At 34.9% G+C, this 24,678-nt stretch overlaps 1 protein-coding gene across 24 annotated transcripts in view; it reads left to right on the top strand.

Moving 5' to 3' along the window:
• Nucleotides 1–24,678, top strand: part of Inpp4b (inositol polyphosphate-4-phosphatase type II B) — a 1,082,298-nt gene that overhangs the window by 603,333 nt on the left and 454,287 nt on the right. For 7 of the 24 annotated variants that reach the window (XM_087193388.1, XM_087193373.1, XM_004868897.4 and 4 more), the window contains one exon: nucleotides 7,458–7,549. The exons of the other annotated variants lie outside the window; for them this stretch is intronic. The gene's annotated coding sequence lies outside the window, so the exon portion shown is untranslated. The remainder of the gene's footprint in view (nucleotides 1–7,457; nucleotides 7,550–24,678) is intronic. 24 annotated transcript variants of the gene reach the window in all.

The raw sequence follows: 24,678 nt of genomic DNA, 5'->3' as shown, positions 1-24,678 counted from the left end.
GAATGGGGAAAAAAATAAGAACTAAGATGCCTTATGTAAAGGTACAATTCCCAATGAGAAATGTAATTGTGTTGTATACCTACAATGTACCAATAAAAGAATTTAATAAAGAAAAAAAATCCACTTTCAAAGAAAAGATAGGGCTTTTCATAGTGCTTAAAACATTTTAGAAACATTTTAGTGATTGGATACAACATATAATCTATGGAGATTCCAAGTTAAAAATAACTAAGGCCACATAAATTCTTATATAATTTAAACTTTGGGTAATAGTTGAAGATTTAAAGAGGAATAAATGCCATGCAGTGAAGGAGAGCAAACATTACTGAGCATCATTAGGAGGACTTTTCTTTAAATGCTGACTCTATAGTTGAATTCTAAGATTAAGAGAAAAAAAAAGAACACTTATTTTACAATGAAGTAAAAATGACCTTTTAACTACACAGTTTAAGTTTCTCTAATGGATTTGGCTCCATAAGAAAGAAATGTTCCATTTCATTTTCTGCCTATCACCCACAAACATAGTAGATTATAATGCTGATGGGAAATTAATTGTGTGACAGTAGGAATGAGTTTGCATAAAATTCATTTACGTGAAAATAGAGGCAATCATATTTACCAAATTTTCGGTTAGCTGAGAGGTGATATAGTAACAGCAGAGTTAAACCATAGTTTAGAACTCCTAAACTTAATTGGAAACAGCATTGTTTGGTAATTGAAGTTGAAAGTTTGAAAATGTGAATAATAATGTACTATTTTCTCTTGAGATTAATACATTTAAATGTAAGACTGGTATGTTTTAATTTGTAAGTATAAACACAATACATTTTAAGTTATGCACAAATATCAGTACTCTATCAAATAGGCTTCTAAGCCTATTAATGTAATTGTTAGACACAAGAATTGTAATATTTCCAGAGGACTATTTTCACCATTGAGACAGAGGAAAATACTGTTTGTAGCATGTAAATATGCATTTTTTCTTTTCTCTGAACAATCTGGTACCTTTTTAAATATTATACAATCAAACAAGTTGGTACTTATTTTGAACAAAGGTGATTTACGGTGTTTACAGTGTACAAAAGATTAATTCTTTCAGTGAATTTTCATTGGTATATATAGTATCTTATTTAATCTTACTGAGTTATGTGTATTAGAAGACAACAATCTGATTATTATTGATTTGACAAAATGGCTTTATGTTTTACAGTATTCCCAATTTGAGAGGGAAATGAGATTCATATGAAATTGGTTAATGAAAAAAACAAGTATCAAAGAGCTACGACTCAGGAAGCCAAAATTAATCTGTAGACCAAGAAGGGGAAAGCACTTCACAAGCTTTAATTTTCAATATTTGATTCCTTGTCCTAGATTAAGTTTCAAATACTTCCCTAAGCAGTTGCTTCATGTCTCTTAATTAAGGGGAAGAAGAATTATTTAAAGATTAGCAGAAATTTAAATTTTATGTCAGACACAAGAGTCAAAAAATGGACTAGTTTCTCATTGACAGTTTTCATATGTTAAAAATATGATTTATTCACTTTCTGGTGATAGTTCCCATATTATCATAAGATAATGGTTGAGAAATTTTTTTGAATATCCTATAAGTCAGAGTCTAATCAGGAAATAGAAACCGCATATTAATTTGAACAGAGAAAGTTTAATGTAAGAGTTATCAACTATAAGATGAAAGTGAAATAACAGAGGGCCCTAATTAATGTCAAAATAGAAGGAACAACTAGAACCTCTATGCATAAGATAGGGAATCCAAGCAGAGTTTTGCTCAATCCTGCATCCAGCCCTGAGATCTAGACCTTGTTGGATGGAAGTGTTGACATCATGGTTACAGATGGCAGAGAAATTGCTCTGGTGCCTTTCAGGCAGAACTTGCTGGGGACGTGCTTTTACAACTTGCAGTAAAGCCACCATCTAGGGTCCTTGGGGAAACAGTTGGCTGAAAGGTATATTCTCCAAGGCATTCTGTTACAAAAACCATCTGAGAGGGGTATTGGGAGGCTACTGGGTGGTGGACAGTGTGTGTTATTACAATCTTCTGAAGCAGAACATTGGAGAAGCAGCCAGCAATGCAGCTTCAGAGCACTTGAGGAATTTGCCTAGATTTAGGAGCTGGGCATTGAAGAATCCAAACACTTTGCAGAACCTGAAGGATGGCAGTGCTACATATGTTAGAAGAACTAGTTGCCAGGGAAGCAATGCATGCTGTAACAGTCAAGTAAGTAAGCAGCCAGAATTCCTGTTGCAGGAGGCAGCAGAACAAGCACACAGGAATCAAGAGAACAAAACAAACAAAACCCCCCAAAGCTTTGGAAATATCTCTATGGTACCTTCTACAGTAGTGCCTTCTCCATTGGCAGGTAGAAGACGGTATTTGAAGGTCTCATCTTGATTTTTGCAAAGCGGGCATTAAATGATGGATTTGGAGCTGTGAGACAATAAAGTGATAATGTGTTCAAAGAAAAACAGCACATCTGTGTCCTTGTCTCAAATTAGACTCCTCTGCTAGTCAGTAGGGATTTGTACAAGGCACCAAGTGGCTATTCCAGCCCCTGTCTTTTCTGGTCTCCTGCCTACAAGCCTCTATTCAATTCAAAGTAAATTGGGAGATTTATCCAGGAGTGTTAGCCATCCAGAATGCCTGAAGACATCTGGAACTACCTAACATCTTTTCTCCTTACCATTTGCTTCCTGGGTTTAAATCTTTCAGCTATGTAAGGACTCCTCTGGCTCAGTTTCCTTATTGCATTAGAACAATGGCACTTTAGTGTCTTTACTGTTCTAAAACTTACTTGAGCTAATCAGTTAAAGCTAAGTATTTTTCACTGTATTTGAGAGAACTTACTGATGCCATTTAAATATCTATATCAATATTAATTATTGTTTTATCACTTTTGTCCTGAAGATGTGACAGCTTTGAAATCTCTACCAAGAGTTTCATAGGATATGGACTATTGGCATCACCAACAATAAAACAACTGTGTCTTATTGCTCAACCTACTGCTAAATCATCTTCTCACTTTAAATGAGATATAGGAAGAACTTGGAAAGCATAATGGAAAAATATTGGCTTTATGTCTGGAAATTACAATCTAGGTATCATCAATTATTAGCTGTGTGATTTAGCTGTCAAATTATTTAACACCAACTTTTCCTCTATAAAGTAAAATTATGTGCATGTGTGTAATACACTTTGTCATGTATACACATATACACATTTTGCAGTGTATCACCATCCATGAAGTGTAAGGCACTAAGCATCACTCCTAGTACAACAAACATGTTCAATAATACTGGTTACTTTTAGTATAAAGTAAAACTTTCTCTAGATACATAGTCTACTTCAGGCTTTGCCCGGGTGGTATAAACAGTATTTCTATGCCCAAATTACTGGTGGATTCTAGGATAGTTGGGGAAGACAAACGAAGGAGACCATACTGTAGTTTGGAAGATATAAGGTCTGCAACCTGGATTGCTGGGTATTTTAACTCAAGTTCGGAATCTTCACACCTGTGAATCTTTGTCCTCTGAGAATCTCTGTTCTCAGTGCCACCCTATCGACTCTTCCCAGAAAGCCTGCTCTGAATCTAGGTGGAAAAAATGTTCCCCCTTTTCACACAAATCTGGCCATATTCATTGGAAATCACACAGTTCAGCCACTCTGAATGACTGACAATTCTCTTTTTTAGCTTTGTTTTTATTATTCAGGATCTCCTCTTCCATATCTGCCTGATATATCTAGAGTGAAGAGGACATGTAGTGTTTTGGTTAGTTTTTCCTGATCCTCAAATGATAACATGGTTGTGGAGTTCTGATTTTTTCCCACTTGCATTAAGATAGTAACAGAGGCTTGTCTATTCATACTAACTGGGGATCTGTATAAAGAAATATTTTTCCTTTCTGAAAAAAAGTGACTTGGAGAAATAGAAAACAAGAGTCTAAAATTGAGATGTTGAAAGGGAAATATGAAAAACTGATAACTGATAACAATTCAATTGATGAAAAGTTTTAGAGGCTGCTTCACATGTATCCCTTGTAATATATTATTTTGAGAATGAAATACCTGGCTACATTCTAGGGGAAGTTAGAGCATAGAAGTGCTCTAATGCCAGATTTATCTAGAACTCTATTCTAAGCTGCTAAACACATAGAATTCCAAAGGATTGATTAAAAGTAAGGGGCATATAATGATAAAAATTCTCATTTAAGTACATACGGAGGAAAAATTCCTGAAGTCAATAAAGAACATCTAAAAGAAAAAAATCCTATAGCTAATATTATAGTTGAGAATCTTGAAGCTTTTCTGCAAAGATCGGGAAGGAGGCAAGAAAATCCCTTCTCACGACTATTTTTAATATTGTACTGGAAGTACTGTGTAATGCAACAACACAAGAAAAGACAGGAATAAAAATTGACTTTGTTTGCAGATGATAGCATCCATAATATGTGTGGAAAATTAAAAAGAATCAGCAAACCAGCCCCCTAGAAAACCCCCCAAAAACGTCTGGATCTAACACGTGGTAATAGCAAGTTTTCAGGATACAAGATTAATATTCAAACGAGAATTGCTTTTCTCTATATCAGGAATGAATAAGTGGAATTCAGAATTTAAAACACATTGCCATTTATATTACTATTTAAAATGAGAAATTAGGGACAAATAGCACAAATTATGCATGAGATCTATGTACGAAGAAAAGTACAAATTTCTAATAAATGAGATCAAAGAAAAACTAAGTGAATGGGAAGATATTCCAAGTTCATGGACATCAAAGACTCAAAAATGTCAAGGTGAATTACCCTCAAATTGGTCTATAGATTTGATACAATTTCAATCCAAATCCAGCAAGTTACTTTGTGAATATTGATAATCTGGTTTTAAAGGTTTAAGTCTTTTGCAAAGAAGAAGAAGGAGGAAGAAGAGGCGAAGGAAGAGGGATAAGAGGAGGACCCCAAAATAGCCAATTCAGAATCAAAAGAGGAGAAAAAAGTCAGAAACAAATGTTTTCCAACTTCAAAGCTACAGTAATGCGGAGAGTGTAATGTTGTCAAAATAATAGACAAATCAGTAGAGCAGAACAGGGAGCTCAGAACTGAAACTGCTATAGTCAGCACTGTGGGAAGCTGAGGCAGAAGGACCACTATTTCAAACCCAGCCTGGGCAACTAAGTAACTTAGGGAGACCCTGTGTCAAAAAAAAAAAAAAAAGAATGGCTGAGGTTGTAGCTCAGTGTGAAGCTCCCCAGTTCAATTTCCAGTGCTACAATCACACATTAAAAACCCTGCAGTGCTCTCTACAACAGCTCCACTAATAATTACCATACTTTGGAAGCCGTTGAGATGTCCTAAGTAGTTAATGGATAAACTATGGTGCATTAAGATGAGGCAATATTGGTCAGTACTGAAAACAATGAGCTATAAAGTCATTCAAAAACACTGCTTTTTTTCTGGATTGGTTATTTCACTAAAAACTTAGTAATTATTTTTCATCTCTACAAATTAATATTTCTCAGAGTCATCTAAAAATACACTAATTCATTTTGTCACAACTCATGGCCCATCTCTCCCTGTCACTTTTATCTTCCCCCAAGGAACCTTTTAACCAAATTATATCTTAAAAGCCCCAAATATAAAACTGATTTAAAAGGAAATTGTAACATCTGACCTGGAGAATGATTGGGAGCTGATTCAGTTTGGCCAAACTTCTCATCAGGACCTCCATAGTCAGTCCTAGAGGATGAGGGAAGTTTCTATGTCATGAGATTCATTGCTGGATATTCAATAATAAAAGTTTTGTCTGCAGAAGTGTGTGTAAGCAGGAATAAATTAAGGCAAAGGGAGGCAGAGATATCTCAAATTGTGTCTTACCAAGACTACTGCTTAAGTATTTTTATCAGCTAATTCAGCTAAACTCCAGTTCTGCAGGGTCCACCAAGTTGATCAGCTGACAGAACTGACCTAATCGATGAGCTGGTTGAGCTTAACACAAGTCAATTTTTAGAGGCAGAACCATGCTGCTTGGTAAAGTTCTTTATTTGTATATGCTTTGAAACATGTTCTACTTCAGTAGGGAATATTTTTTGTTGTTGTTATATTGTCACATAGGTATGCAGCAGAATAAATGTCATCTGGGTGTTTTATGACTTCCCCAGATATTTAGGTATCTGGGTGACAATTTTAGCAAATGGCTAGCAGTTGGTATAAGCAGCCTGAAGGAGGTCTTGCATTTTCCACCTGGAGAGCACCCAAACCATTGAAAATGAAAAAACAGTTTGAGAATGAAAAAATAGTTCTGGTCCACATTTGCTGCCTGGGAGCAAATGAACATGTTCTCAGGGTGTGTGTGTGTGTGTGTGTGTGTGTGTGTGTGTGTGTGTGTACATGTCCTCAAGGTGTGTGTGTGTGGTTTGTAGCTTGTTTTTGCAGAAAGAAAACTGCACAGAGTCAGACTCAAGTTTATATAATTTTTTCTTTACTTTTAAAAAATTGTCTTATAAAAATTTTGAAGTTATTGAAATATAACTGATCAAATTTCTAGGCTCCACTTTGTTACTCATTCTCTTATTTATTTTTGGTATTACTCTTTTTTATTTCTTTGGCAAGAGAATGTATATACTATATTAATAATTGTAAAGTCTTTTTACAAGCTCTAAGTTGTAGGAAGTTATATTTGAATAGGGAAAATTTTGGTTGAAACAATTCTGGGGAAACTTTTTATTTCCCTTACCCTTCATAACCTTGCCTGCAATGTGGTCTTGTGAATAGACACTGTTTATCTTTGAAACATTAGCATTTCAAAATGGTTGGTTTGCCAAAGTACAGCCTCTGTACTTCTTAATGTTTGTAATAAGAAAATTCTTCAAATTCTTTCAAGTACCAGTTAGCATGAGTCATATTTTTGTCAATGGGCATATACATCCCAGGTATGCTTTTATGATACCACAAAGAATTGTATCATCCAGTGTTATGGAAATTTAATAAGTATAATTTCCTGCTTATATGTCTATAGCTCCAGGATTTAGCTTCATGACTATGTGAATTTCTGTGTTTTAATATGTATATGTAGTTACACGCATATATACTGATGAATTTTCTAGATCATAGAATATCAGCATTATTTTTATAGATTTCTGCCTCGTCACAGAGTTTGCAATAAATTGTTTCTAATGAATTCTCATTTTTAACACACGCCAGATTGTTGGCTGTCCTTCCAGCCATTTGGATTTGACCAATTTAGCAGTGGGTGTTGAATATGTTCAGTGTTTAAAAAATAATGCTCACAAAGAAAGCGTATGGGAAGCCACTTACATAAGGGGTGATGTGGATGATTAGCAATCAAAACTAAGCTGTACTCTTTGGTTTCTGTCTTGTAAAGGTCAGAATGATCATGTTTGTTTCCCTAAATTTTCAGATTTAGTGAGGGTTTTAATGTTATTTTTCAGATACAAAAAGCTGTCCAACATTTTCAATGTTGAAGAATTAGGAATAATACATTTTCTTGAAATAAGAATCAACATACGAAACTCTCACCCATGTAAGTTTTCCATGTATGTCCTTTGAAACCAAGATTTCAAAGATTCAAAGTAAACTTTGGAATAATTGGTAACTATTTTAATTTGTGATTATTTTGAACCAAATTGTTAATTTCTGAAGTTCTTGTGATGGGTCTTTTTTTTCTTCATCTTTTGCCTCATATTGGAAGACTGATTTTTCTTCTCTTTGGTTCATTAGTGAACATCTTAAGTCCTCAATCTCTGTCCGACGTGTGTACTTTGATTTTCCTTTGAGAATCCCGTCTTCCCACTCTTACACGACTTAAGACCTATTTCTCCCTCCAAATTATCATGTCTAGAAACCTATAGTTAATGGTCACCCAAGACTCTGCTGCTTTTATTTTGAAAATATGCCCCCCTTGTTTACTTATGCCTAGTAAACACCTTGAAATTAGAGTCAAAGTGACAAAGTGTAGACACTTGAATGATGAAATCAAACCCGTGATACTATTTACTGATCCGCTGGTTGCAGGAAAATGTCTATTCAAGAAAGTCAATTAATGTGGTATAACAGGTCTTGGCAATCTCTGAATACTTTCTGTAAAAGTGTAAATCTCAGCTAATAATTGGTGTACTTTCCACAGTAAGGTTGAGGTAGAGGGATAAGGTTGAATGGAGAGCGGGAAGCAGATGTTGAAATACACAGTAAGAGAAGTTCAAGTTTCTGTAGCCACATTCATCTCGAAATCAGCTCCCTCCACTCCAGGTGGTGGTGAGCTGAGCACTGGCTGCATGAGCTCAAGTTAGATGACTACAGATGTGTGCAGCCCCACACCCTTTTCAGGCTACTTGACAGTCAGCATTATCAACTTCATGGAATGACACAGGAATTCCAAAGTTTTTAAAGATCCATTTCAATATTGAGGAAGTGACTTGTGACCTTTACCTTAAATCTTACATTAGAACAGTATATTTGCTTTTAATAAAATTTATCTTTAGACAGTTGATAGTTGTTAATACAATTTATCACTTTAAAATCCAATACTTTTACTTGATTGTTTGTCTATTCAAGTACTTAACTTTATTCTGTACAGTTTATCTTTAGATGGCAGTTGTTGACTTCTGTGATCCCTGAGTGCACACTGTGAAGGTTATTTTCAGTCATGACTAAGAATCACACTTGGGTACCATAATTTGATCTCTCACATTAGCAGACAATTTAAGGAAAGATGGAAAACATCAGCCTTGGCTAAACCCCATACTGGGTACTTGGCTAACCCAGAGGTGGTAAACTATTGTTTAGATAAAGACTGCTGCTCATTTCAAACTCATGAAATAAAAATAATGCTCAGCTGTCTACTTTTTGTGGTAGCAATGCAGCTTTAAATCATAATAACAGACAGGAATACATATACAATATAAAAACTGTTGAAATTTTGTTAAATAGCAATGGGATTTTATTAAAATGTGTTAAGATTCATCTCTGTTCTTAGTACTGTGTTAGGTCTGGGACTATAGATTCATACAGTGTAGCAGGATAGCGAAGGACATAAAAAATTACAAATAAAACATTAATATCTATCTATCTATCTATCTGACATATATATGTAGAGAGAGACATATATACGATGTATAATATAACTTCTATTGTATATATGTTAAATCATTCCTAGGAGAGTCCAGGAAGATTCTTTTCTTTTTTTTTAAATTCTTTTATTCGTGCATTTTAGGTATACAACACATTTACATTTCTCATTGAGAACTTGTGCCTTTACATGATGCATCTTGGTTCCTATTTTTTTCCCCATTCCCCTGCCCTCCCTTCATTCCCTCCACTCTTCCCTGTTTACAAAGACTTTGTTTCCATTTTTTCCATTTCTCATAATTTTTCCTTTCCCTTCTTTCTTTTCCCCTCCCCCTCCCACTACACCTACCCATTTGGACCTTTTCTTCCTATTTTGCATTATCAATTATTCATTCTAATCATTGGTACATTTAAGGTATACAATATGACATTCCTCATTGGAAAGTTGCACCTTTACATAATCTCTCTTGGTTCTTATTTTTCACCCTTCCCTTGCCCTCCCTTCAACCCCTCCATCCCTCCCTATTTACAAAGACTTTGTTTCCATTTTTTAATTTTCTCATATTAATTCCATTCCCTTCTTTCCTTTTCCCTACCCCTCCCACTTCCCTTTCCCCTTTGCCCCTTTTCTTCCTATTTCACATTATCTATTATACCTTTTAGTGCTCATTTACACTTTCAGATTCTCACACTAGAGAAACTATTCGGTATTTATACATGTGTGTCCTATTTATTTCACTTAAGAGTATCACCTCAATGTGCATCCATTTAGCTATAAATGTCTCTAATTTCTCATTTTTTATGGCTGAGTAGTACTCCATTTTATTTTAAAAACCCACATTTTCTTTATCCAGTCTCCAGTTGATGGGCATTTGGGCTGTTTCCAGGCTTTAGCTATTACAAACTGTGCTGCTATGTACATGGGTGCAAATATATCACTGTGGTATGATTCTTTTAATTCTCTGGGGAAGATACCCAGCAGAGGAATAGCTGGGTCAAATGGGACTTCCAGTCCTAGTTCTTTGAAGTATCTCCATACTGATTTCCACAGGGGTTGCACCAGTCTACACTCCCACCAGCAGTGGAGCAGGGTTCCTCTTTCCCCACAGCCCCGCCAGCATTTGTTGTTGGTTGATTTCATGATAGCAGCCATTCCAGGAAGATTCTTAAAACTACCTTTTGAAGTAGATAGGGAGACTTGTAGATAAATAGGGGTGATTCTGAAGAAAATGAGAATATTTGGAAATTTGTAGATGAAAAAGAACATGGGATATGTTCAGGTACTCTAAAGTACGCATTTGTTAGCAGAGGTTTAGACTTTTACAGAAAGCAAGACCTGATATTCCACGTCTATTTCATTGAGTAGACTTTCTCCTGTAACCAGAGGATCAATGGATAGTATGAGAGGTTTGACTTCTTCCTGTAAGTCTCTGTACTTTATTTGCTACAGTATTGTTCTTCTATTTCTTTGCCATCTTTTCTAAAATCATGTAGCCTCATGAATGGATGATGAGACACTAGTATATAAATGAAGAGAGGTGTATTAAATACTGATTCCTAAAATGAGGTTTGTAGTGATTCTTAACTTCCCAAAGTGATAGGTCACATTGATAGGGACAGTTGTAGAGGTGAAAGGTGATGCGTGAAAGAGATAGGTAAAGTGAAATCTAAAACTGTTTAAATGTCCTGCCCAGTTGACCTGGCAGATCCTTGCCAGAGGCAGAGCAGAAAAATCAGTGTCAGCTCCCCAGGCTGTGGTCATGCTTGTGTCCAGGTCGTTGCTGTGTGGAAGGGCAAGGCCATCAGGGAGGTCCTCAGCATCCCACAAACTGGACGGCTTTTCCCATTTCCTGTGTCAGCCTATATCCCTTCAGTTCTGCCGAGCACAGTGTGTGACATGCAGGAAGATACAACTCCAGCTCTAGAAAAGCCAGGGCAAGCCACTTGACATGCAGCTGCCACTTCTTTTTCTTGAGAAAATAACAACTTGGATCCTCAGACAGAAATAAAATCCCAAATTTTAGAAAGGCAGAAAACGATGATAAACTAGTCTTTTGTCAATTTTCAGGTGGTTGATTATCTGTTGAATGAATGGTCATTGATCTTCTCTCTGCTTCAAAATTTTTGCCATTTGTATTTTCAGAAGTTAAAATCATAATTGCTTTCTGAAGTAGAAAATGGAGAAAAGGAGGGCAGCTAATTATCAAGGCATACACACAAAAAAAGAGTTTCAGCAAATCATTCAGCATTGTTTATAGAAATAATAAATGTAAGATTTTGTTAGGTTTCATGAACCTAGTATTTTTTATTTGTTTTAATCTGTATACTGTACAGGTAATAGATAAGTTTGGTTTAGTGCTTTTAACCCATGTGTAATTTTTTTCTTTTCTCAAGAAGTTAGACAATTTTAAAGCAACTGTATAGTAATGACACCTATGATTCTGCAGCAGCTTTGCTCTGAGCATGTCAAAGAAGTGCTAGAGCCAAACATGGTGGTACATGCTTGTTACCACAGTGCTTGGGTGACTGAGGCAGGAGGATCAGAGTTCAAGGCCAGCCTGAAACATGCTAGAAGACCCTGACTTAAGAACATAACAAAACAAAGCATAAAGGCTACAACAGAGCCCTCTAGATAGGAAACTAGTTCAAGGACCGTCTTTGCCCAAATCTGAAATAAACTGAATATCAGGCTGAGGATGCAGTATGTGATATAAACATAAGGAATTTGAGAAAATTATTGGACGTTCTGTTGGAGACATTTTAAAGGGATTTGGAAATAGCTTGGAAATTAGGGATATGTATGGGAATTTAGGAATCTTACTTTAGAGTTGCTAATGGAAAACTAGAGTCTGAATGAGATTTTGATGCAATAGAATATGATTGGAAAAAAGAAGATGACTGAGGATTCAATTTGGAAAATACCCACACTCATGTGTTTGATTTAGATAAAAAGTACCCTAACAACAATTATAATTTATTGAGCAACTAACATGTGCTAGACAGTTTGTTCATCTAATCTCACAATCCCTTAAGTAATTGATATAATTGGCCCTATATGACAGAAGAGACAACTTCTATTACTCAGTTACTTTTTCATGCATCTTGATCAAGAAAGCAGCTGTAGTAAAGCAAACTGCCCACTTCTGCTGCATTGCCAAGTAGTATGCTTTCATTTATGTAGAGTCTCTCAGGAAGAGTCTAAAAATGTGCTGTGGCGCAGAAGTGGGCAGTAGATTGCCCAAAGAGTAGCAAGTATTAAATCTCTGTTTGGAATGTTGTTTCTGTTTAATGAACACAAAAATTGTTGACATTATCTGGAAGCAAGAAAAACAGATGTACCCAGTTCTATGTAGGTGGATGAACTAAATTTTTATATTTTCTCTATTTCTGAGTTGTTACTAAGGGACATCCTCAGTCAGCAGTCAAATGATATATTTCTAGGTGAGTAGGACTTTTGTTGAATCATCAACTGACTCATGAAGTTTCCAGTGAAAACACTGCATTACTGAATAAATTATACATAAGTATAGTCATCTGTATAGTCCCTCAAGATAATGTGTACTCCTTTTGATTACATATGATAGTTGGTTTTCTTTGAGATATTGCTAATATAAATGTTAGACTGCAATATACCAGATGCAGAGTGAATTCTTAGTTACCCAGAGAACATATTTTAAGAACGAATGATACTGTTTTCAGTACAGAGTAAATTGTGCTGTACCTGTGAAAAAGGATACAAAAATGCTTTGTTTACTCTTAGATAATTTTAGAAATAAACCCAGATGCTTTTTCAAAGAACAAAGAGCTTAAAAGGAAATTTAAGAGCAATATAAAGGAAGCAACTTTAATGAATTGAAATAGAATAGCACTTTACAACATTTGTACCTCTTGGACTCTTTTTATTATCTAATTTTATATTATCTATCTTATCTCATTTGTGATGCTATAACAGAACACCACAAGCTGGATAATTTACAGAGGATGAAAATTTATATCTCATGGTTCTGGAGATGGGGAAGTCCAAGATCAAAGTATCAGTCTTTGTGTCTGCTTAGGGATCCTCTCTTCTTCCAAGATGGCACCTTATCACTGTGGCTTCACATGATGGCAGGTAGAAAGCAAAGAGAGGACTCCCTTTAGAAGCCCTTTAATAAAGGTGCTAATTTTATACATGAGGGTGGAGCTTTCATGACTTACTTCCCAAAGGCCACACCTTCCTATACAGTTGCATTGGGGTTTAAGCTTCCAGTTAGTGTTGAGGAGACACCATCATTCTAACCATAGCAACATCACAGGACATACTTTGACATTATTTTCGATGGCTTGAAGTTGCAAATATGTATCATTTAGGGTGAATTTTTAAAGGGCTAAACAGCCAAGAATTTTTCTCACTTAGGACACATATCCACAGTGAGTTAGTTAGGTCTTGATCTATGTATTTAAAATTAAAGATTTGAGATGGAGAATTTCTACATTGGTAGCAATGCCAGTGCAGTGGCATTGGGAAAGGAACTTGGCAAATTGTGGGCATTAGCTATGAGAGCTTTTATTTTAAAATGGCAACTATTGATTCTACTAAGATTTTATAAGTCAAAGCAAGTTCATGGCTTTGCCATCCTCATGACTGCAATTCTATCGTGTGCCCAAAGGGACAAAAATGTAAATATTTGGTGACTTGCACTAATGACTGCCATACTAACCTTCAAAGAGGCAAATGCAAATTGTGGATTTGGGTGCTCATGAGATGTCTTCACCCTTTAAAAGGCAGTCATGTCTTATGAATACTTTATTTCATTTGTTTAAGCATTTTGCTAATAGATAAGGTGAAGTGTTTATTACTTTGCTGGCCTGATTTGTTCCTGAAACTCAAAATGTGTTTCTTACTTTAGCCTTATAAAGTAGTAATTGGAATGTGTTGAGAATAGATTTACTTCTTAAAAATATTCACAATTCTTATAATGGCCACAGACAGTTGATGGGTCAATCTGGACCATAAAACTAAACATTGTTGTCGGCATTTGATTTATTTTTATGCTAAACTACATCCCCACCAGCCCATTTTATTTTGAGATAAAATCTCATTAATATTTCAGGCTAAAAAAAAAATTTCCAGGCTAATATTGAACTTGTAATCCTCTTGCCTCAGCCTCCTGATTAGCTGGGGAGTATTTCTAAGAAATATTTTTGCGAGATTTAGCTCAGTGACACTGTGCTTGCCTTGCAAGCACAAGGTCCTGAGTTCAATCCCTGGTACAAAAAACAAAAAACAAAAAACAAAAAAAACCCCACGTGTAATAAAAAACAATTTTAAAAAAAATTTTTGCATATTTTATATTCTAAGGCAACATTGATGTCATTTGTTAAATATATGGTTGACAGCTTGCCATTATTAAATCTTTTAACCAGGTGAAGGTCAGATGAAGAGCCACCATGTAACCTCCCTACAGGTTACTTATGATTTTAAATCAGGCTCTCAATGAGCTCTGAATAAAGTTCTAGTGAGCTTTAAGATTGGTGCAGAGCAATGTTGTTTTGTGTGCATATTCATACAACTGAGATCAAGCTCATTTGGATTGGGAGACTGAGGATTTATTTATAATTCATTTAGGGCATTGACCTCCAAAGATAAAAAGGGTAGATGGCAAAAGAGCTTCACAGACTTGTAATTTTGGGCACTATGTTACTAAAATGATTTTCTGATTCACTTATTTTAATTTACAGCTATGGTTTTGACATGTGCTTCATTTACTTTCTAAATGCATGAATTAGTGGCATCTGAATATCTTACCATTAATGATGAAAACCCTTCAATATTTACCATTGGTTTATAATCACTTACATAAAGGAAAACAAAATTGTAAGATGTTTGGAAAGCCTAGGCAGTATTGGGTCAACAGATGAATGGCTTTTGAGTAAATCAAAAGATCTAAATTACCAAGCTTATATTCTTCCAATTATCAATTTCCCAATTACAGTTTATTATTTAAATGTCTAGGTGTTGGTGTAGGTCTTTCACTTTTATTTATTTTAAAACATTTTATTTCAATACTTACTCGGGTTTTATTAAACATTTCTCTGGTTTTGCGAGTAATTTCTGCAAACATTTGTATACTGAGTGCACCTGAACTTGAACTGACATGAATCCTCCTTGTGGAAGCTTGGTGGCCACCAGTGAGGGGGGCAGTCATTAATCAAATACTCATCACATATGTTAGTTTTACAGTTGCTATGAAGTAGAGAAGCAAAGGGTGATCAGGGAATATAACAGGGATATTTCACCATGTTGGGGCATGGGATGGTTAGAAAAATGTTTCCTGAAAAAGAGCAAAGGAGAATGACCAGAGACCTGAAGGAGAAGGACTACGAGGGGAGGAGAGCAAAGGGTATCCTGAGGGAGGTCAGCCTGAGCCAGGACCTTGTACTGGGGGAGCAGAGTTCTTGGAAGGAGAGTGAAGAGAAGTGAAGATGGGGGTTCTGCTGCAGAAGGGGATGGCAAAGCCAGAAGCAGGCTTGGGCAGGGCCTCAGGGACTTCTCTGTCCTGTCACAACTGTGAGAGCAGCTGTGAGCCTTTATGAGTATTTAAGCTCAGGAAAAATGTTATCTTGTTGAGTTTTTACTGCTCTGCAGAGAAGAATTCAGAGCTGGGTAAGAGTGAATGCAGAGGTAAGATTTGAGTATTACTGCAGTCCAGGCCACAGATGACTGCATGGACCAGGATGATGACGGTGAAGAATGGGGCCATTACATATTGTCATAATAATTAGAAAATGAAATTGACACAGTAGCCATGAATTGGAAGTAGAAACTGTCTATCTATAACCAAAGTTTCTGATGTCTGTGCTCAGTGTAGCCTGATTCAAGATTTACTATCTGGCAATTTAAACAACAGGAAATTTAAGACAAAAATACCGTTTGTCTAAAACGTTGTCGTGCATTAAAAAGTTATAGTCAGCTTAATTAATGCTCTAATAGTAAAACTGTAAAAATCAATTGATGAATGGTCTTTGTAAATAGCACTAGCAAATTCTTCCACCTTTGCTAGAAAAACCATCCACTTCTAACTGCTATCTTGGTTTATTGGGCTGGGTCCCTTTCCTTGTCTGAGATGGGAAATGACAGCAAATGTGACCTTCATAGAAGCTTGTTGACGAATCTGCTCAAGAAAAATTTTATTCCATTTGTAGAAGAATAACATTTTACTCAAGTGTGGATTAGATAACAATAAATCATGTTGTAATAATGTTGAAAACTACATCATCAACTTGGACTCATAAAAGTGAAATTTCTTCTCATAGCTGCAGCACAAATATGCACAGGCAACCACTACATGTGGCAAGTTTGCCCAGCATCAGTTCTAATGTCTGATGCTAGATAAGCTTTTGCTTGCATAAGAGTCATCATTCTTCTGACTGATATCTAAGAACTTTCCCATGTCATAGAATTGATTTTCTGGAAAAACTCACTCATTCTGGTACAAATATTTTTTCCCCTGAAAAGTTGAGTAGAGATTTCCTTCCTCTTTCTCTTCCTCTCTTTCCTCTTCTGTCTCTTTTTCTTTTCCTTTTTGTTTGGAAGAATAACCGCTTTTTATGGTATTAACTGTCTTTCTCCCCATATCATCTAAACTATTTCTTTTCAAACTGGTTTCAGAATTCAGAAAATTCACTATGCTTCCACTTTATAGCTCTTGTATAAACAACTTCAATTCCTTTCTAAATTATTGAAGTGATCTTCTTGATACTCTTCAGGGTTTCCCCCTTGCCCCTGGGGTTATATTCTGTCCCCAGCACTCAGTGACCCTTTAAAAATGTAACCTATACTGTAGCAGGCCTTATATCCATCGCCTCTGGCCACCTGCTTCAGAGTAAAGGCTGTTCTCATCAGGATACTCATGACCCCATAGGTGACTTATGCTTTGGCACTCACTCTAACCTTGTCTCCTCCTCACCTTTCTCCAGGCACATGTAGCCCTCCTTGCTTCTTTAGAGATGCCAAGCATGGAGGCATACCAAGGTCTCTTCTGTTTCAGGGCTTGAATGTTCTTTCCCCAGATGCATTGATGTGTTCCTTCACTTTATTCAGAGATCTAGTCAATTGTCATCTGATCAGACACCTTTGCTGACCATCTTATTTAAAATAGCATCTCTTACATCACTTTCAATTACTTTTTATTGTCTTATTTTTTTATTTTATCTATTAGTCTCCTGATAAATATGTGTAGTTTTCTTTTGTACTTATTCTGGTTTTCCTTCCACTTGGATGTAAACATAGTGACATTTGGGACTCAGTATACATGGCAGTTAGAATAATGTTTCATGCATAGCAGGTGTTCAATTACTATTGATTTAAACTATATTACAGAATTGAAATTTTCTAGAATCTGGAAAAGGCAGGGAACTAATTCTCCCTCAGAGCTTCCAGAAAAAATGAAACTCTGCCAACACTCAGGTTTTGGAAATTCAGACTTTCAGAACTGTAAGGTAAACATTTGGATTGTTTTAAGACACATTTGTGGGAATTTATTTCTGTAGCAGTAAGCAATGAGTACACCTCCTGAACTAAAATGCAGCTCAGCAAACTTTCAAATTAGTGTTTGAATAATCTGTGATAGCATTGAAATTAGCATACGTGGTAGTAATTACTACTATTCGCTAAATATTTCTGGCTTTCCTTTAAGGAACGTAGAAAAATTGCATTTCCCTCCTTCAGATTTTAGGTGTGACTAGGTAGGTTGATGATTCATAAGTGGAAATAATCTATTTAACTCCTAGATAAAACTTTTAAATAAAACATTTGAATACTAAGAATCACAGCAAAATTTTAAAATGTTATTTAAAAGTAAAAATAAATACCTTTTATGTTAACAAAATAATTTTTATGAAAATAACTTTATTTTCCAAAAATAAAAAATAGTTTCATGAGAATAAAGGTGTTTTTATATAGATTTTTAAGTATTTTACTATTTTGTTAAATGGTAGATATCTGAATTCTCAGCTTTGCTTCTGCAGCATTCAAACTGTTGCAATTTTTGGTAGTTGAAATACCTGTAAAAGAGTCAGCCTCATATCATTATTTAGTTGAAAATGAAGTATTCCAAAGATAATTGTAGATATTCTCCTGTGAGACTACACTAAAACCCTGCAAGTGATAGCTTCATAAAGGTTGATTGTATCATAAAATTTGACACTTTATCAACATTTTTATATGGTTACACCCAGTCTTTTTCTTTAAATGGGTAAAAAATATGGTTCTGTATGAATATTCATTGGTTATTTAGAAACTGGCTCACTGACCATCACAGACCTAAATGCTAATTCATTTCATCACCCAACATCACAACTCCATTTTCTTTGATATTCCTGCCAATCTCTTTAGAATAAAAATCAACTGAGAAATTATTAAGATACTCGTAGCACTCTAGGTTTCCTAAAATTATGACATTCGAGCCCTCAAATTCCATCATTGGGATGAAACGCTGTTCATTGTTGTTTTTCTTGAAGTGACAAAACTCTCTTTGTTCATTTAAAAAATATATTTAATTATGCAGAATACTCAAGCCTGAATAACTATAGTTTGTTCCTAATTATTTTTAAATGAAAACAGTATTTAATGAAAAGAGCAGCTAGCTCAGTTTCTCAACACATTTCACACCAGTGCTTTTCCCAGAGCTATCTGTCCTGGGGGATCTCCTGACTCAGCTGTCACTAATCCTGGCTTCTGTATTTCCCTCCGCTTTGACAGTGGCAGGGGCTAGTGAACTGCTACTTAGCAAATAGAATGTTGCAAAAAAAGAAAAGGTGTCCCTTTGGTGATTAGGTTCTAAAAGGCTGTGATTTTTGGCCTTCTGGGCTTCTCTCTCTGGCTCTTTCATTATCACCCCCACAGAGATGGCAACCAGGCAGAAACCCTAAAGGAAAGGGATCCTCCCAGCAACCCATCTGTGAGGTTTCAAATGGACTCCTCCCAGTTGGGCCTTAATATGACTATGGTACCAGTTAACACTTTGATTAGGACCCTGTAAGGAATCTGAGCCAGCCAAGCAGTACATGAATTCCTGACTGGCAGAAACTGAGAGGTTAAATGTATGTTGTTTGAAGCTGCTAAATTTTGGGGGTAATTTGTTACACAGTGAGAGGTAACTAATACAACTCTCAGCTTCACTATGTGGCGCAAATGCTTTATGCACACTTTATATTTTGGTCACATAGAATTATAAAGTGTATATTCGAGGGTCAAGACTTAATGTAACTAATAATTTTTACTGCTTCCTTAAAGACAGTCTAACATTGAACTAATAATTTAGTATATGATGGTAAAGAACACAGTCTACTAGTATTTCTTGATTCTACTGTCTTGATTTGTTCTAAATCACAATTTTACCCACCATTATACTTGTACCATAAGTGCAAATGCCAGTTTGAGAACTGCTGATCTAGACTATTGCAATTATTACATCAGATGAATTATTAATTTTCTCCTCCAGATTTATATTTTATAACATAGTCAAGTTGTTCTAAGGAAAGGCAGTGCACAATTCTCTATATATGAAAAAGAAAATTGGGTTTTACAGAGTTTTAAGTTTTTTCCTGCAGAAGGTTTGCATATGATTGACTCAGCTTATCAGTTCATGACTGTTGAAGTGCAGCTTCGCTTTAGTGTTCTCTACTCATTGTCCAAAATTCTGTATATCAAGAGAACAGCTTTGACTCTGTTACTTGCTGCTTCTAATATCTACATCTGATTTCTTAGTTTTCAGGGACAATATCGCAAATATACCTGTGAGGGATGAATGTCTCTGTGTGTCCATATTTGTCTTTGTTTTGTATAAAGTCTACAAATAATATTCTGGTACAAGTTTGAATGAGATTTTTATATATTTCGAAGTAAATATTTCCTTAATGTCATTAATATCAGTGCTACAATTAACAATATTATCTGTGACAGGGGATTTAAAAGTAAGTATTTATAAATGAAAATATACATTTTCCTTTCAGCAAGACAAAAAACTCAGCTAGTAGTTTTGTGTGTTTTCTATCATTTTCATACACTTAAAATTTGTTTAGAGGATATTTCAAATTTTCTTTAATAAAACTATTGGACAATTTCAACCCTATAACTTTCTTTAAAATTTCTAGTTGTGGTTTAAATAAATTAAATGCAAGAGCAAATTTATTTTTATTGTGAATAGTCAAGATTTCATAACACAAGCAATTGTTTCAAATATCTAAAAAATATTAAAAATGTTAAGGTTTTTTTACCATAGGATGATTTTGTCTAGATTACTATGTTTCATAAAGTGGTAACAAAGCATTTGTTATTTTTGTCTGTTTTTACATATGGCTTTATAGATTTTTAAGTTAACATGTATGCATGCATGTGATGTAATTATAAAGTAAACGGAAGAGCACACCAAGAAGCATACCAGAATTACCTTGTCATTATAATTAATAAGAGAGTCACATTTCCAGTCCCTGAAGATTGATGTTTTTATTAAACATGGATTCACAGATGTTACAAGACTGTTGTCACTAGTTCAAAATCCAGATGGTGTCCCCATATGCATCCTGCTTCAGAGAATGCCATGGACACCTCACTCCTCTCAGGTGTCTCCACGGTTGATCCTACTGGCCACTGCTGAGTTGAACCTTTGCAGCTGGAACTGACATTTACTATGGGCAAAGGAAGCACACTGCTCCAGTCTCTGATAGGTTATTGTAAGATCACTCATTATTTCACCACCTCCATTTTCATCATAGAATGAATAAAACTATTAAAACACCACAATGTAGAAATCTGAAAATAGCCAAATACTTTCGGTAGCTGGCTAATACTGTACTCTGCACATTTAAATCTACTGGAAGCAAAAAGAAATTTGTCCTTAAAGTAAAAAGTGCTCTTAAAAATACAGACACAGCATGTTCTTTGCAGACTGCTGCTTTTTTGGGCGCTGCAGAGGGGAGTCAGTAACTCGACATATATTGATAACTGTTTGATATTTAATGGTCAGAGATTCCTACTATTGAAAGCTGAGTTCTAGGCTATTTCTACCCTCATTTATTATTGATAAATCTCTGTAAATGGACCTGGTATTTAATGTCAGATGAAATTATTCCAGACAAATTACCTTCCCTGAGGAGCCTCCAACCTCCAAATAGGAGGACAACACAGGAAAGAGATTGTGGAAGAGCAGAGTCTGATTAAGGGTTACAAACCTGGTATTGGTTTGTCAGGTAGGTGGATTGCAAGGAGAATTTGAAAGCTGAAAAATGGTTCTGAGATTGGGAAGCTGTTTGGTAAAACAAAAGTAGTAACTGAAAGCAAGTAAAGGTATCAGAAAAGACATTTCCTCAGACTTTATTCTCACTTGGTTTCTCAGCATCACCTCGTACGTGTAATGATCCAGTGTTCTCAACCTTCACCATTCCTCAGCATCACCTAGGAGGCTGTATAAACTGCACCTTGCTGGTCCACATGTGAAAGTTTCTTAGTCTCGGGACCACAGTCCTGAATTTGCATTGCTAACAAATTATCCAGAATCTGGAACTCCGTTCTGAGAACCTCTGTCCTGAGCTGGTATCTTTCCATTTCTCTATGGCTTATCCTCCAACCTCCAGCTTGGAGTCATCTCAAATTCTCATCTTTATAGTTAGGAAATGGCCCAATTTTGTCTTTCCTAGGAATTTCTTTCAGATGTATTTTGTCTTTTCAAACTCATAGCTATCAACCTAATCAGTCACTTCTACTATCATTAGCGACAAAATGAACTAGAATTATTACTGCTAACTTCTTTGGGTCCCTAAGTGCAAGACAGTAACCACTTTTAAATATAGATTTAAACAATTTATTAGATAAATCATACTGTTTTCATGTATACAGAAATTCATTTCCAGAAATATTAATCCATCTACAGTAAGTACTCAAAAGGGTATTTACAGAGTATTTATATAATGAAGGTTTGTATGACACCCAAACTCATGTTCTAATACTTTGTTTATCCTGCATTCTGATCCCATTTGAAAGTCACATTGTTCATTCAACTTATGTGGTATGATTGAATCATTAAATAGAGATTCCTCTTCTTTCTCTTAACCCCAAATGCTTTTTATATTTCACAGACTTGGTTTCTGATGGGGGCCTTGGATATCATTACAAAAAGAATAGATTAATCAATATGACTAGGAAAATTAAGTGTCTTTGACACATACACAAATAAGTAGCAGATAAAATAAAATCTCTGAAAAAAGGAAATTTTAGAAAAAAGCAAAATAATTCACTCATCACAAAAATTGATAAGTATGTGAAATAATGCATATGTCCATTGGATTCATTTAGCTATTCCACAATGTATACAGCTTTCAAAACAAAATATGTAGGATAACTACATACAAATTTTATTCGTCAATTTAAAAAATCAAGCTTCAACACTTGAGCTAAGGTGGCCTCATATCCCAAATTGGAAGGATATTGTACAAAAGGGGGTGGGATGGTAGAATGGATGTTTAAAAAACAAGCACAATTACTGTGTTATCTATTGTCATCTACTATCATATTTTACATTTATTTCTCATTTAACCTGTTTATCAGGTAAATTCTTTGTGAAAGCCACTTCTCTGATCCTTATTTATATTGCTTAACCCTTATGGTTTAAATTACATCATATTTAATAAAATCCCCTGAAATTTGACCTTCCAATCTCTGTTCCAACATACTATATCCCAGAAATTTAACAATCATAACTCTCCCCCGCCAAAAATATCACAAAAACCTGACACCAAAGTATAAACTTTTAAAAATCAACAAAAATAAAAGCTTCTAGATATCCAATAAAAGTCATTATAAATAAAGTGAAATGTTAGTTACAAGCCAAGGAAATTATTTGCAATAAATATAGTCAATGAAGGATTAATTTAGAAAATATGTAATAAGCTATTTAAAACCTTCCCAATTCACAAAAAAGGAAAACGATGTTCAATATATTTATGAAAATATGTCCAGATTTCAAAAATAAAGGAAATTAACACTGCGTATCATCACAGTAAAAGTTCATACCTTACCAGATTAGCATGAAGTGCAGTTAGTTAGATGCCTGTGGATATTAGAATCCTTGAAAATTCCTTGGGTAATGAATTCTTTGCATTGTAGTACAACTTATTTCCAAAAAAGTTAATAATGTGTGCATGAGTGATTTAGTAAATTTTCTTCTTAGCACATACATGAGACATCTCAGCCCATAAGTAGGTATATAAAGAAATGTTCACGCCGCCATTATTTGAATAAGACGACACTGGAAACAATACAAATTTCATCAACATGTTAATAGATTGTTAATGTGTGTTTCTAAATTATTACTTTGATTTTGAGAAAATTTTAATATCTCATCCCAATATAACCTTTTTACAATTGAACATGAACATGTATTAATGAATTGTATTAAGTATGAGCCTTCAGACTAATTATAGAACAAACACATGTTCTCCATCACTACTTTAACTATTTTCTATTAATTTTTGAACAAACAGTATATCTTCTACATAATGAGTATCATTTTATTTAATACAGATAAAAAAATCAATAAAATACCATGATCAAAGTAAAATATTAAAATACCAATGGGACATGGTGGCACACACATGAAATCTCAGCTATGCAGAAGGCTGAAGCATGAGGAGTGTGAGGCCAGGTTAATGTGTGGGTAACATAGCAAGGCCCTGTCTAAAAAAAATAGTGTTAGAGTGCCAAAAGAGATCTGTGTAATGCAAGATGTTAAGATAGGTGCAACAAGAATGTAGCATTTTTCACACAGTAGTGTAGGATGACATTAACACTGATGATCCATATAAACATGATTTATCTCATGCTGGTTGTGTGGACACATTAGATTCTCTGTGTAATTTAAATTCACAACCACACATGAAAACTTTGTCATTGTTTCATATGTGTGGGTATGGAAATAATGTAATGCATGAAGACTGTCCGTGGGAGCGTAGACTCTAATCTCCATTATTATTATTATTATTATATGGCTATTAAGAAGAAATAATATTTTAGTTAATTCTCCACTCTGAGTTTATAAATATTTCTTGATAACCAACAAATTAGATCATATTTTTATTGTCTATGGAAAGAATTTAATTCCTCAATTTTAGGCAAATCTATATGCATTACCCTAAATAGACCCCATAAACATAGTGTTGAATAAAACTTAAGAATCACAAAGAGTATAAAATGATTATTTTTATAAATTTAAAAAAAGCAAAAATGCTACAAATTACCTGCTGGTACAAATATGTGAACCAAAACTATGAAGTCATATATAAGAAGAAGAATATATACCAGTTTCAGAATGCTGGTAACATCTGGAAAGGAGGGAGAAGAAAAGGGGCAACTGGCCTTGACTGTAGAAAGTAATTTTATTACTATTTAGATCTTTAAAATCCGAACCAAAAACATCTGGCAAAATATTAATGTCTGTTAGATAAATGTGATAAGTAACTGAGTAATTTTTTTCTCTTTTCTGCATTTTTTAATGTTTTCATGGTTAAAAAGAAAATTTTTAAATGCTTCCATGGCCAGTGAGCTTCTGG

This window comes from Heterocephalus glaber, unplaced genomic scaffold (assembly GCF_053883595.1).
Source record: "Heterocephalus glaber isolate CG9 unplaced genomic scaffold, H.glaber_assembly_v1.0 deba00001587, whole genome shotgun sequence".
NCBI lineage: Eukaryota > Metazoa > Chordata > Mammalia > Rodentia > Bathyergidae > Heterocephalus > Heterocephalus glaber.
Note: the sequence above shows the minus strand (reverse complement) of the source record. Positions and strands in the feature narration are given on the sequence as shown.